Source organism: Macrobrachium rosenbergii, chromosome 41 (assembly GCF_040412425.1).
Source record: "Macrobrachium rosenbergii isolate ZJJX-2024 chromosome 41, ASM4041242v1, whole genome shotgun sequence".
Lineage (NCBI taxonomy): Eukaryota > Metazoa > Arthropoda > Malacostraca > Decapoda > Palaemonidae > Macrobrachium > Macrobrachium rosenbergii.
Window position 1 is genome coordinate 33,972,243 of NC_089781.1, and position 14,057 is coordinate 33,986,299.

General features: G+C 42.7%; 1 protein-coding gene across 1 annotated transcript in view; it reads left to right on the forward strand.

Moving 5' to 3' along the window:
* Positions 1 to 14,057, forward strand: part of LOC136826787 (sortilin-related receptor-like) — a 330,233-nt gene that overhangs the window by 39,131 nt on the left and 277,045 nt on the right. The window lies entirely within an intron of this gene.

A 14,057-nucleotide genomic window follows, 5' to 3' on the forward strand; every position in this document is an offset into this window, starting at 1 on the left:
CCGGTACATACCTAGCAGAGGTGCCGATAACCGAAAATCAGCGTTTTTTGGCACAGATACACCCCAAAAGTCTCCGAAAAAGAGTTGAAAATCGCTGATTTTCGGTTAGCGATGATTTTCGCACAGGCAGTCCTTGTTTATCGGTGGGATTTCTGTTCGGACAGCATGACGATAAGCGAAAGTCAGTGATATTCGGCTCTTATCGGTGCCGATAACCGGAGATTGGTACCTCTGTTAGGTATGTATCGACGCCGATAAGCAGAAATTGGCGATTTTCAGTGCCAAAAATCGTCAAAAATTGCTGATTTTCGTCAGTGGACAAGCCCCATAAAATCGAGCCCACTGATAACTGGGGACTGCCTGTACAAACAAAGGAAAATGAATGTTTTTAAGTTTTCCATGATTGTTTATTCCTGTAATGATTCTGTAGGGCACTTGCAGTTGCCTGCCATTTGATAGAAGTGCATTTGTAAGACTTTGAAATGGTAAAACATAAATAGTCTACTGAATACATGTTTTGTTTTGATAATAGAGATGGTTAATTATTTTTTATATACATTTACCATTAACTTTAGTGGAAGTAATCAAGTTAATAAATTTATTGCTTAATGGAAGTAATTGAGTTTTTCTATTGTATGTTGAAGTAAATGTAAGAGTGGAGTTCAAAACTTAATTTATTTAAATTAAGGAGGCACTTTACTAGCCTTCTGGTTCACACTGTCATAATCTTGCTGTCTAGCTACACTTACAGTGTTGTATTCTTAGCACAGTGTAGATAATAATAAAGGTCTTTACCAGCTGCACTGCTATCTATGTTATACTTCTCATTTATAGGATCTATCTAACTTTGCTGTCTGACTTCATTGCTATCTGTGTTATACTTTTCATTTATTTGATCTATCTCACTTTGCTGTCTGACTTACATAGTGTCATTGGCAGGTCTCATTTTTTAACTAAACCTTTAAATGAGTTTTGCCCAACTCTAGCATTGCATCTCGGTAGTTTTGACAGTCTTGATAGAGATGCAAATATCATATGAATATTTAATTTACTCAGGTTTATTTTAGTTTTTTTAAGGAATTTAGTTTTTCCCCTTACTTTACTCTTTTTGGGATTTTTTTTTATGAAATACTTATAAAAGCAATATGTCATTCATGTGGAGCACTTGTAGCACTGGCATGCACAGTATTAGAATTTGGAGCTCTTGTATTTTGCAAGACTGAAACAAAGTGTTTTATATAAGTAACTTACCAAGTAACGACATAGCTATTAGTTTCACTTAATCGTGGCAGTTCAAAATTTGAAATTCGCGGTAACGTGCTATTGTTTTAGTGTAGGTAACTAGACCCTGCCCACTTTCAGGGAAGAATAGGTACAACAATGCTGAAGAGCTCAATTCGTTTCTGCCGGTCAACTGAACAATGTTTGGTTGAGCAGCTCTGATTTGAATTTTGCTCTGATGTTTGTATCTTTCACCTTGGTGAAGTATTCATTTGTGGTGGTTATGTGCTATTTATCAGCTTAGCTAATTCCCTATTCAGACGCGTGACTAATTTGATTTAGTATGTCGGACTCTAGCTAGTCTAGTATTAGGTGTTGCAGCAAAGGGTGTAATACTAGACTTGCTTCTGCTAAGTATGACTAAGCTCCGCTACCTGGCTCCCATTTTTCTGAACCCGATGCCATCGCCAAAGGCTTGGTGCAAGTGCAGCATCAGTGGAGGTGGTGATTACTTGTCCCACCGATGCTCCCAGACAAAGGTCAATGTCAAACTCCCCCAAACCTGGGAATAGGCAAACCGGAGGTCTAAGGGAGATTGGTGGGGTTTGCCCACGGGTAGTTACCCCCTCCTCCTCAACTGAGCCTGTTGATCGAACCCAAGACTTGACGGATCACCATTGGAAAGGTGTCCTTATGGATGTTCACTCTCTGTCGTCCAGTGATTTGGACACCCGCACGGACAAGGATGGGTAAACGCTTTTTGAGAGTATCAAGGCCATTAAAAAGGCATGCTCCTTCCCTGAGCGTGTTGTGCATAACACTTCAGTGAGGGAGAGCTAGTCTGTGACAAGGCACTCTTTCATCCTAGTTGTCTGAGTGCCTAGTGGCCAAGCTCATAGTGTCAAAGTGTTTTGTGTTGAAGCGCCCATCTTCCAGTCTCAAACAGGTTGTGCATGACACTTCGATGACGGAGAGCCAGTCTTTGATGAGGCATTCCTCTTCCAAGTTGTCCGAGAGCCTGGTTTCCGAACGCATAGTGTCCAAGTGTTCTATCAAAGCGCCCAGTGTCCGAGCGCCCAACTTCTGAACGCACAGTGTCCTAACACCCAATGTCTGAGCATATAGCGTCGGATCGCCTGGTGTCCGAGCGATCAGGTTATGAACACTCAGTGTCTGAGTGCCCAATTTCCCAGTGCTTAGTGTTCGAACACCCAATGTCTGAGCGTATAGTGTCGGATTGCCCAGTGTCTGAGTGATCAGGTTATGAGCACCCAGTATCCGAGCGCCCAGTGTCTGAGCTCCAAGTGTCCGAATGCACAGTGTCTGACCGTCGAGTGTCAGAGTGTTCAGTGTCTTAAGTGCCCAGAATTGTCCAAGCGTCCACTGTCCGTACACCCAGTTTCTGAGTGTCATATGTCAGAATTTTCGCCTTCAGTATGCTTGGCGCCAGTAGCCAAGCGTTGGGCACCAACCCCTGCTGTCACGGATCCTTCTTTGGAACCTATCCGACGGCAGTTGGATAGCATCCTCGGCCTTTTACAGAAGCAACCATATGCTACGCAGGATCAGGCAGACTTAGCTCCTTCTCCCATTTCATCCATTAAAGAAGCCGACGAAGATGTCATCAATCAAGAGCATCCACGTCAGCGTATGCAGCGCTCTTGAAGTACTTCTTCTGCTATCCAACTTTCTTCTTTCCAAGGGCCCCTTCGTCGCCTGGTTCAGCCTTCGTGATGAGACAGCTGGTGGAGGCCTCCAGGCTACTGAAGATGGTCCTTTCCTCATCCTTTAGGAAGGCTTTGGCGGGCATTGACAGTTGGTTAGCAGAGAAGAGGGAGCTTGGTAGGGCAGTTTTCAGTGCGCCTCCCTCCCTCTTGTCGCCAAGGATATACTTGTCCTACTCCACTGGGGAAGATCCTCCTTTGGGAGTTTCTGCCTCCTCCCAGGGGGACTTATCCAGCCTTGTTGACTCAACACAGTGATTGACTTTTAACTCTGTTAAGACCATGTTTACTTCTTTGGAGCCAGACTGTTTCATGAGAGACGTCTTTAAAGTCTTCGAAGTATTCAGCTTTTGGACTGGACAGCTGGGGCGTTAGCCAAGAAAATAGAAGATTGCAGCACACTTTAAGAGAACTTCTCTGCACGTTGGTTGGGAGTACTCTCATGTGCGCGGATAAGGCCATCAGGGATGGCTCCCATGAGCTGGCTATCTTATTCTTCATGGCAGTCCTTAAGAAAAGGGAACTGTGGTGCACCTTTACCACTAAAGGTGTCACTCCCTCTCAAAGATTGGCTCTCCTGTTTGCACCTTTGGATCGGTCAGATTTATTCCTGAGAGCTACAATAGAGCAGGTTGTGTCGGACTTACAGAAGTCGACACAGGACCTTTTGATGCAGTCTACAAGGTGTACCAAGGAAACAACCCGTGGTGCTTTAGTCTCGTTCAGCAGGAGAACTGTCTCCTCATTGCAGCAGCAGCCCTTTCGAGATGGAATAGCCAAGTTTCAGCCCTGCTCATGCTCGAATCTGCGATCAGTCCAACCAGCCAAGAAGTTGTCCTCTAAACTGGCCTCTTTCAAGTGAGGTTCCTGTCCTCTGTGTCCCTGTAGGAGCCAGGCTTCTCCATTTCTGGGACAAATGGGAAGCCTGGAATGCAGAACCCTGGGTAGTAAAAGAGGGCTATGCCATCCCGTTCAGGAAAAAACCTCCTTTGATGTCCTCGCCCATCAGCTTAACATCCTACTCAAAAGGCTTGGAGAGGTTTCGGGAGGTTGGAGACCTGCCCTGGATGTCAGTGCTTTGAACTTTTTTGTGTGGACCACCAAGTTCAAAATGGAAATGAACATCCAGTCTTGTCAGCCATTCATCAGGGAGACTGGATGGTAACAATTGACATGGAGGATGCTTGCTTCCATGTCCCAGTACATTTGGACTCCTGGAAGTATCTGCTATTTGTATTCCAGGTCAGGGTCCTTCAGTTCAGGGCTCTGTGCTTCGGCTTCTCTACAGCTCCGCAAGTCTTTACCCATGTTGCTCCAACACAATTGATTTTCTATTTGGGGATGAGGATTGATGCTCTGACTTTTCTGATTTGTGACTGCCTGAAGAAAGTAAGGAACTTCATGTCTTGCCCGTTGTGCACAGCCAACGAGTGCATGAGTCTGCTGGGCACTCTGTTGTCCATCGAGAAGTTTGTGCCTTTAGGAAGGTTACACGCAAGAGGCGTGCAACTCTTCCTAAAGGCTAGTTGGCACAGGAAAACTCTCCCAGACTCCTTCATTTTCCGCATTACTCCCAAGATCAAAGAGGACCTTTGGTGGTGACTTGAGGAGGATAGGATTTTAGTAGGAAAGTTATTGTAACCACTGAGCCTTGACTTAACGTTGTACTCAGATGCGTTGGATCTGAGTTGGGGGCTCTGTTAAATGACATGGAGATTTCTGGGATGTGGTCATTAGAAGATGAGACTACATATCAGTGTAAGGGAACTGAAGGTGATTCACTTAGCCCTTCAGCATTTTGTGACAACAACATGTGGCAAGACAGTCACAGTCCATTCAGACAACACGATCATATTGGCCTACATCAAAAATCAGGGAGGGACTCACTCCTTCTCCCTTTACGAAGCGGCCAAGGATCATCTTCTCTGGGCAGAGACCAACTACACCAGGATAGTAAGTTGCTTCATCCAGGGCAAGTTAAATGTTCTTGTGGGCGAGTTAAGTTGCTACAGACAGGTCCTACCGATGGAATGGACACTGAATCCACAGGTGTGCACTGACCTGTGGAAACGATGGGGAAAGCCATTGATAGAATTGTCTGCAACGTCGAGGAACCATCACCTCCCCGTTTACTGTGACCCGCCCGGACCCTCTGGCATGGGCGATGAATGCTATGCTGCAAGACTGGTTGGACTGGGATGTCTACGCCCTCCCACAGTTCAGCATGTTGAGAGAAGTCTTAAACAAGTTCATGGCTCACACTGACACATCCATGACGCTTGTAGCTCCGCTTTGGCCACAGAAGGAGTGGTTCCCGGACCTTCTCATTTTCCTAACAGACTTCCCCAGACTTCTACCTCAAAAGAGAAGCCTTCTGAAGCAGCCTCACTTCCATCACTTCCATGAAGGCTTATCCACTCTTGCTCTGACAGGCTTCAGACTGTTATGGAGCTTGTCAAGAGTGAAGGGCTTTTCAAGAAAAGCTGCAGAAGCAATCGCCAAGTGCAGATGTTAGTCTTCCGCTAATGTCTACCAGGCAAAGTGGACAGTCTTTTGGGACTGGTGATGAAGACATGGTGTATCGTCTTCTAAAACCTCTGTAGCACAGGTCGCTGCTTTTTAAAATTTCTGAGGTCCTCTCAGGGCTTTTGGCCATCTCTACAGTCAGAGGTTATAGGTCTATGTTAACTCTGTGTTTAGACGTAGAGGTCTTGATTTGCCTGCTAATCAATACATAACTGATCTACTTAAGTCCCTAGACACTTACAAGCAAGAGAAGTCTGTGTCAGTTGCCTGGAATATAGATGTCGCCCTCAAAAGACTCTCCAGCCCTCCATTTGAACCCCTTCACTCCTTTCTCTGAGAAATTTAACCAGGAGGACTCTTTTTATTTGCTTTAGCTACAGCAAAGATGATCAGCGAATTACATGCCTTCAGTAAGCTAGTAGGTTTTTCACAGGGAGATGTGGTCTGCTCATTCACACTTGGATTCCTGGCAAAGAACGAAACCCTGTGCAACCCCTGGCCTCGCTCATTCACGATCAAGAGTGTTAAATATCCTTGGACCAGCAGACCAGGAGAGAGCTCTTGTCCAGTTAGAGCACTCAAGTACTACTTGGATAGGACCCAAGGGATTAGAAGTCCTCAGATTTTATGGTGTTTGGTGGAGAACCCCTCACAACCGTTATCTAAGAACGCCTTGGCCTTCTTTTTTAAAGAGTTTTATGTCCGAGTCGCACTCGAAGATTCAAGAAGACGATCTTCCTGTTAAGTCAAAGCTCATGATATTAGAGCAGTCTCCACTTCGTTGGTTTTTAAGAAGAACTTGTCGCTCTCCACGATTCTCCAATCAACTTACTGGAAGTCAAAGTCAGTGTTCGCCTCTCGGTATTTGTGCGATGTGGAGACAATCTATAATAATTGCAGTGCACTAGGTTTATTGGACATGGCTGGCATGGTATTGGGGGAAGAAGGGTAGGGGATATCCCTTCCAATCCCCTGTCTCCTTGATGCCAAGTTTTGGGAAGCCTGGTAGTACCGTGTACCAGGAGTACCCACCAGTTGTTTTTTTAATGGTTGGGTGATTACTGTCCTTTTTAATGTTGTGCAGTAACAAATTTGTGGTTGTATTCATTGCACTGCACCCAGGGCAAGGGCATTTATTTTATAAGACCTTGCCAGTCTTCGGAGTAATCCTCGACTGCAAGGTTCTCCCACTGAAGTAGAGACGACTCTCGGCTTGAGATGACTGCCAACCAGAGGCAGTATCTTCCTGTTGCAGCTCTCTCACCAGATAAGGTTACAGCAATCATTACACCAATGCTAGCTACCTTTCTGTTTCAAATTCATCTCCTTTACTGAGTGTTTTTGGGCAGAACATGTCCATGCATCCCACCTCCTGTCAATGTGGGATTCAGGTATGTAGTTACTTGGTAAGTTACTCATATAAAAATGACATTTTTGTGATAAAATAAAGTGTTATATATACCAAGTAATTACATGATCAAAGCCCTCCCACTTCCTCTCTCATGGACATAGGGCACAAATGAATTGAGTTCTTCAGCACTGTTGTACCTATTCTTCCCCGAAAGTGGGCTGGGTCTAGTTACCTACACTGAAACAATAGCGTGTTACCACAAAATTTCAAATTTTAAGTATGTAACTTACCCAGTAGTTACATTGGTATTGTTTCAACTGAACGGCAGCTGGAATTCAAAATTTGCGCCAGCAAAACAAAAACAATATGGCAGCTAGGAGATACCCCTTCTGCCCACTGGTGGAGGAGTGAGGAACTACTTTAACACAAAATTTCAGTCGTTTCTTCCGGCTTATGCTGTTCACACGTTTGCAGCAGCTGCTAGCATTCAGGATTATTCTGTTATTGGAATTTGGTGATGTACTTAGTGTTTTGTCTTCAAGGATTAGTTAGGACAAGCAGTATGTCTTTTCCAGCTTGTGTTATTTTAGCTACCTTCTTTTCTTTGCAGTATGTCAGACTCGAGCTCAGGTAAGAACAGGGCAGTTAGAGCTGGCAGCAAAGGGTGCAAAAAGTAGGTTAGCTAAAGAAATTTATGATGCACATACCTTTTGCGCTACTTGTAGGGGTCAGGACTGTAACCCGGATTTAACATGTGATGAATGTAGAGATTGGGAAGAAGGGAAGTGGAAGATTTATTTTACTAGGATGAAAAAATTAGATTCTGATAGGAAGCGGAAAGCTGCAGTTGGAGCTTCCTCTAAGGAAGTAGATAATCAGGATCATGAACTTGCCATTTCTCCCATTAACACCCCTCCTTTTAATCATCTGATTTCCTTTCACCCAAAACCGATGCCGTGACCAGCCTCGAAGCCCGTATGAATGTGAAATTTTCATTAATGCTTTAAGCTGTTGGGAAGTTGGGAACATCTGTAAAATTCTGGGAAGATAAAGTGACGAATGTTAGTGTTTGTGAAGTGGAGGAGGTGGCTATTCGGCCCGCTCGATAGACTCCCTGTCCCCTGGGAGGAAGCATACTGGAGGCCCAAGGGAGGTGAGCGGGGTCTGCTCCCGGGTAGTCGCCCCCTCAGGCGGATCTGATGTCGACTCCCAGACCGCTAAGGAGTGCCATTGCTATAGACGTCCCCTGGGTCCCTCGCCACGTCTAGGAAAGGCGTCTCCAGAGAGGAGTTTGCTAACCTTTCGAGTTCGGGAGAGTCTTCGCCCAGGTGCCAATGGTCTCCTTCGGGCAAGTCTCACCCACTTAAAAGGTCTCGCGGTGTCTCGCCTGAGGCAGTACCTAAGAAGCGAACGCTTGTTCATGGTTCTCTTTCCCCTGGTTGTTGTTGATGGGAGGCTCCGGGGGTTTTTTCGCCTTTCCAAGACGGTGAAGGAGCACCGGTGTTCGCTCCAAGGCGCCGATTACCATCTGCTAAGAAGAGTAAGAGGATTTCGCTTGATGTGGAGGCGCAAAAGTAGTCGTTTCGACTGGATGATGAAGAGGAGGTAGCGCGTGAGCGCCAGCCGCCAGTAGCAGGAGTAGCGCATTCTTGCGCCTGAAGCTTCGACTCGCTCTTTGGCGCCAACTCGCCTCTTGTCTGCCAGACGTATTTCGAGCAGGAAGTTCAGAACCTTTCGACGATTTCCATTCAAGTGAAATTGGATAAGATTTTGGGTCTTGTGCAACTCACTCAGAACAAGACTCGTTCTTTGGTAGTCTTTTCCTCTACACATTCGGACGGGGAAGTAGACGAAGAAGGTGATGAGGAAATAGAACAGGAGAGTCACAATTCCACTGCTTACAAGAAGCTTTTGAAATTTTGTTGAGAGTTTTCCGGATTCGTTCTCTTATGTAGAGCCTTCCTCTCCAGACTCTTCTCTGTCGAGGGATTGGAAGATCGTTTTATCTTTTTCGGCACAGAAAGCACTAAAACGGATTGATGCTTGGCTCCTTAAGAAGAGGGAGCAGGGCAAGACTATCTTCTGTTTTCCTTCTTCCAGATTGATGTCTCAGAGACAACTCTGGTATGAGACCGGAGAAGCCTTCTCTTTGGGAGTTTCTGCTTTCTCATAGGGAGACTTCTTGGGGCTTTAATTCAGCAAAGGTTATGTTTTCACGCTCGAACTGGACACCTGTTGAAGTACATCTTTTGTATTTTTCAGGTGGTCATTTTTTTTGTGGGGCTGGTCCATTGGAGTGTTGGGCATAAGATTTCTGCATGTTCTTCTTTGAATGAGGAGTCGTTTATGGGTGTATCAGAAGTCCTTAACGTTTTAGATCAAGGAGTTATCGACGCTGCTTCAGGACTGACTGCTATGTTTTCTTTATGCGCCCCTTAAAAAGAGAGAATTATGGTGTTCTTTCCTTACGAAGGGAGTGTCAGAATTCAGAGGTCGGCCTGTTAGTTGAACCTCGTAATAAGAGGAACCTGTTTCCAGAGGAACTGTTAGTGGAGATTTCTTCGGCTCTTCAGAAGAAATCTACGCAGGATTTTCTGTGTCAATCCTCCAAAAGACCAAGAGAGACTTCGGTTGCTTCGCCAGTTGTACGTCTGACTTTGTCTTCTTCTTCTATCTTTAGTGCAAGTGCCAATCTTTTCTTGTATTTGAAGAAGACGAAGCTATTATCAACAGTCGACCCTCGTTAAGGTAGACTAATAGGGGGGCTAGGGTGTCCACCTTAGCCGATAGTCCGGGTTAACCAGCGATTATATATACTGTACTATATTTCATTATTCTTTATAAAGAGTATGCTAAATAAACCAATGTAGAAACGTTTGAGTGAAAGCGCATGGTAAAAGATAAAAAATGAAGAATAAAACATGATAAAAATGATAGAATTCAGCCGAATATATAGATGCCTAGGCCGAGACATAAACGCATAATTGTTAAGAAAAATGAAGTGGGAGTCTCCAAAATGAAGAGTAAGATTTTTTCTTTTTTTATTTATTTATTCATTATAGTTTATTATCTATATTGATATACTGTTAAATAAATGCGAGATGACAAATATTATCAGTAGTAAAATAGTGGGACAATTAAGATCATAAGTTCATTAACACATATTTTTTTCAAAAACATTCCGTAAAATGCAAAAATATTCATGATCACAATGATTGTAATTCAACTTGTGAATTTTAACGATAACTAAGACTATAAAATACATTTCATCATATCTCTTGGAGAGGGTTGTTTTTTATTGTTACCAACCAATTTTGTCATCAGTTTGCAGTCGTAAATCTGAGGACGCTCCGAAATAGGAGTGATGACGCAACACCACAACAGACTGTTGTGGGATTTTTCATACCACTATATTAACGTTAAAATTATTGTTGAATTCATGTTTTCATGAAATAATTATATAAGGCAGATTATTAAGTAATTTTTTGCCATCAGCAGTCAAATAATCCAGATCATGGCAGCATTCAAAATTAGTGCCGCCACGACATAATTCTATAAATAGAACAGAAGTAGAGGGCTGTCATTGGCTAGCAGATCTCCACGGCAACCAGCCAGCCAATCTGGTTGTAGCTGTAGTCTGTCTGAGAAAGAACTTTTGCTCAGAGAAGTTGACGACGTTAGTGCATATGTTTTGAATACAAAACGTAGTTTTTAATAGTGTATGTATTTTACTGGTTACATGAAGAATAGAATGAATTCCTTCTTATTCTTCTTCTTTTAACATGCTTTTATTTTTCCCCATTTTGTATGGGGTAAGCTCGATGCCTTCTTTTGAAGGACTTTGATTTGGCTTTGATCAGAGAATCTTCAGCACCAAAACATATGTTTTCTTTTTTGGCTTTAGAAGATATTTACCAAAGCTGCATTGACATAGCTTTAAAACAAAATTCTTCTTTTTAATCTCCCGAAGATAGAACTACGCTGCTTAGAGGGAACTGGCAATTCTCTCTCTCTGTCTCTCATGTCATTTGCCACGTAAACACAGATAGAATTACGCTGCATAGAGGGAACTGACAATTCTCTCTCTCTCATGTCATTTGCCACTTAAACACAAGTATTGTTCAGTAACTCAGATTTTGTCTTCGTAAAGTTTACCTTTGTCAAGGTCTTTTTCCTAAAAAACATACAAAGCATCGTACTGTAGCTACTAGTCGGGCAGCAGATAGTAGCTACTAGTCGGGCAGCAGATAGGTAAAACTATTAACGCTCAGTGATTGGCTATGATACTTCAAATGAAGATACGCACCATACGCGAGTTAAATTGGTTACAAGTTAAAAACATTTAAATTCGGTACAGTATAAATACAGAAGAGTATGTTTAAAATAAAATATAATGAAAAGTTTTTTATTTACCTCTGGTAAATAAAAAGGAAAATGGTACACGATGAGCAGAGGGACAGTATCTTAAATCGTGGTCGAACATTATGTATTTTAAATCGGCTGACCCTCCTTGGTGTGAGTCTTATCCGATAGCCGGCTCAGTTAGGGTCTACTGTACCACTACCATTAAGGTCGACTCTCCGAGCGGCCAGTTAAGAATTAGAGGAATTTATTTCTGGTGATAGAAATTCATTTCTCGTTATAATGTGGTTCGGATTCCACAATAAGCTGTAGGTCCTGTTGCTAGGTAACCAGTTGGTTCTTAGCCACGTAAAATAAATCTAATCCTTTGGGCCAGCCCTAGGAGAGCTGTTAACCAGCTCAGTGGTCTGGTTAAACTAAGATATACTTAATTTGTACCATTAAGGGGTACAGGGCTGTTGGGCTTGGTGTCTCGATCCCGTGGTCTAGATTGGTCTGGTGACAAAGATTTGTCAGACTTAATTAAGTCCTTCGATAAGGAGAGGACGGAAGGACCAAGATTAATAGACTGGAACTTGGACGTGGTTCTGAAGTGGCTTAGGAATAATAGATTCGATCCTCTCAGTACAGAGTCTTTGAGGGAAGTGACGAGAAAGACGCTATTTTTAGTAGTCTTAGCTACAACGAAAAGGATAAGTGAAGTGCATGCCTTAATTAAAAAAGTAGGTTTTGCAAATGGAAACGCTATCTGTTCCTTTAATATAGGTTTTATGGCCAAGAATGAAACCCCATCGAGGCCTTGGCCATGGTCGTTCGAGATTCATAATCTGACAGATCTAGCTGACAGAGAAGAGGAGAGACTCGGCGCTGAATAACCCCAATGGGTTCCAGCGCTTGGTCTTCAAGACCTAAATTTCGTATTCAAATCAAATCACATCAAAAGGAGAGACTCTTATGCCCTGTTAGAGCTCTCAAGTTCTATATTAAAGCGACCAAGTCTATTAGAGGTAACTTGGACCATCTCTGGTGCTCTGTTAAGAATCCTTCTCGACCCCTCTCAGAAAATGCGTTGGCTTTCTTTATTCGGAATATAATAGTGGAGGCTCTTGACAATTTGGATGATGCGGAGTGCAGTGTTTTGAAAGTTGAAACGCATGAAGTGTGAGCGGTTGCGACTCTCTGGCCTTCAGACGCAATTTGTCTCTTTCTTCTATTGTACAAGCGACCTTTGGAGGAGTAGGTCAGTGTTCACCTCGCATTATTTACGAGATATGGAGACAACATACGATATTGCAGTACCCTAGGTCCTTTCGTAGTGGCTGGCACGGTGATAAGGAAGTGCATCCTTCCTTAGTGTCCCCTTCTCCTTGATGCAGATTTTCGGTTCTGCTGGGGAGTCTGGGGTACATGGTGCTGTACGTTTGGTGCTCAGTCACTAGTTCTTTTAAGGGGTTTAATTTTGGTGTAGGCTAGTGGTGATACCCATCGATTGGTTTTATATTTTTGGTTGGTACTAGGCCTGAGCAGGGCATTTGTTTGTCATCCTTTGTGTCCTACGAACCCGTCTAGGTCACAAGGATAATTTACTTGCTATAGACGCCCCATGGCTCCCTTTGCCACGTCTGGCAGTCAAGAGCAGCTCCATATTTAAGAGGCAGAATCAGTATGGATTGCTCACTTAACAGGTAAGGAACTTATAACACTTCTTTTACCCAATAAAAGAAGATTAACACAAATTTAATATAGTTCTATCTATTCATGGTCCCACCTCCTTTAGTGTGGGAATCAGCAATGTAACTACTGGGTAAGTTACATACTTAAAAATGACATTTTCATAATAAAATAAAGTTTTAAGTATACTTACCCAGGAGTTACATGATCAAAGCCCTCCCACCTCCCCTCTCGTGAATGTAGGGCATAAACGACTGAAGTTTTGTGTTAAAGTAGTTCCTCACTCCTCCACCAGTGGGCAGAAGGGGTATCTCCTAGCTGCCATATTGTTTTTTGTTTTGCTGGTGCAAATTTTGAATTCTAGCTGCCGTTCAGTTTGAAACAATAGCAATGTAACTACTAGGTAAGTATACTTAAAACTTTATTTTATTATGAAAATGTCATTTTTGAACTGCCGCGATTAATTGAAACTAATAGCTATGTAGTTACTTGATAAGTACATATAAAACTTTAAAAATGGCATTTATATTATTAATTCCTTCCCTCAGTATCCCAAGTGTACCTGTGAACAGTGACCATTTTTTTTTTTTTTTTACAATCAAGAGAATACTAGTTCATTATCTTAGAATATCCGTACTTATATTTATGATGCTGATTGTTACTTTTTCTTTGGTGCATTCATGTTGTCTGTCTTTTTCTTTCATTAATTTGCATTTAGCATACATTTTCCACTCTAGATGGCAGTGCATCTTGTTTACTTTTATTATAGAGCTGTATTGTCAAATGCCACATGCTCTTGCTGAAATAAGTTCTTGTTTTTGCCGCCTCATTACTCTCCACAATCATAATAACAAAGAAACTCGGTGATAATTGTGAAGGCCTTACAAATTCAGGGAGATGAAAATAACAACAAATAATTGTCTTCAGTGTGTGAGGAAAGGTCAAAAGGCACTGTAGTGGCATGAAAAGACAAATTGTCTACAATTGGTAATGCAGATATGGTGGAAATTAGCAAACAAGGAAATATCACAAAGAAAGCCAAAGTTGTTATGGGCTACAGCATCAGAATGGGTGTCATTTTATGCTTATTGCTTGAAGAAGAAATACTGTAAGTTCATTGGTACCACAGTCATAAAATCAACTCTCTCTCCATGAATAAGATAGTGATTCTTTATCTTGTATGATATTGCATAATTGAAAAA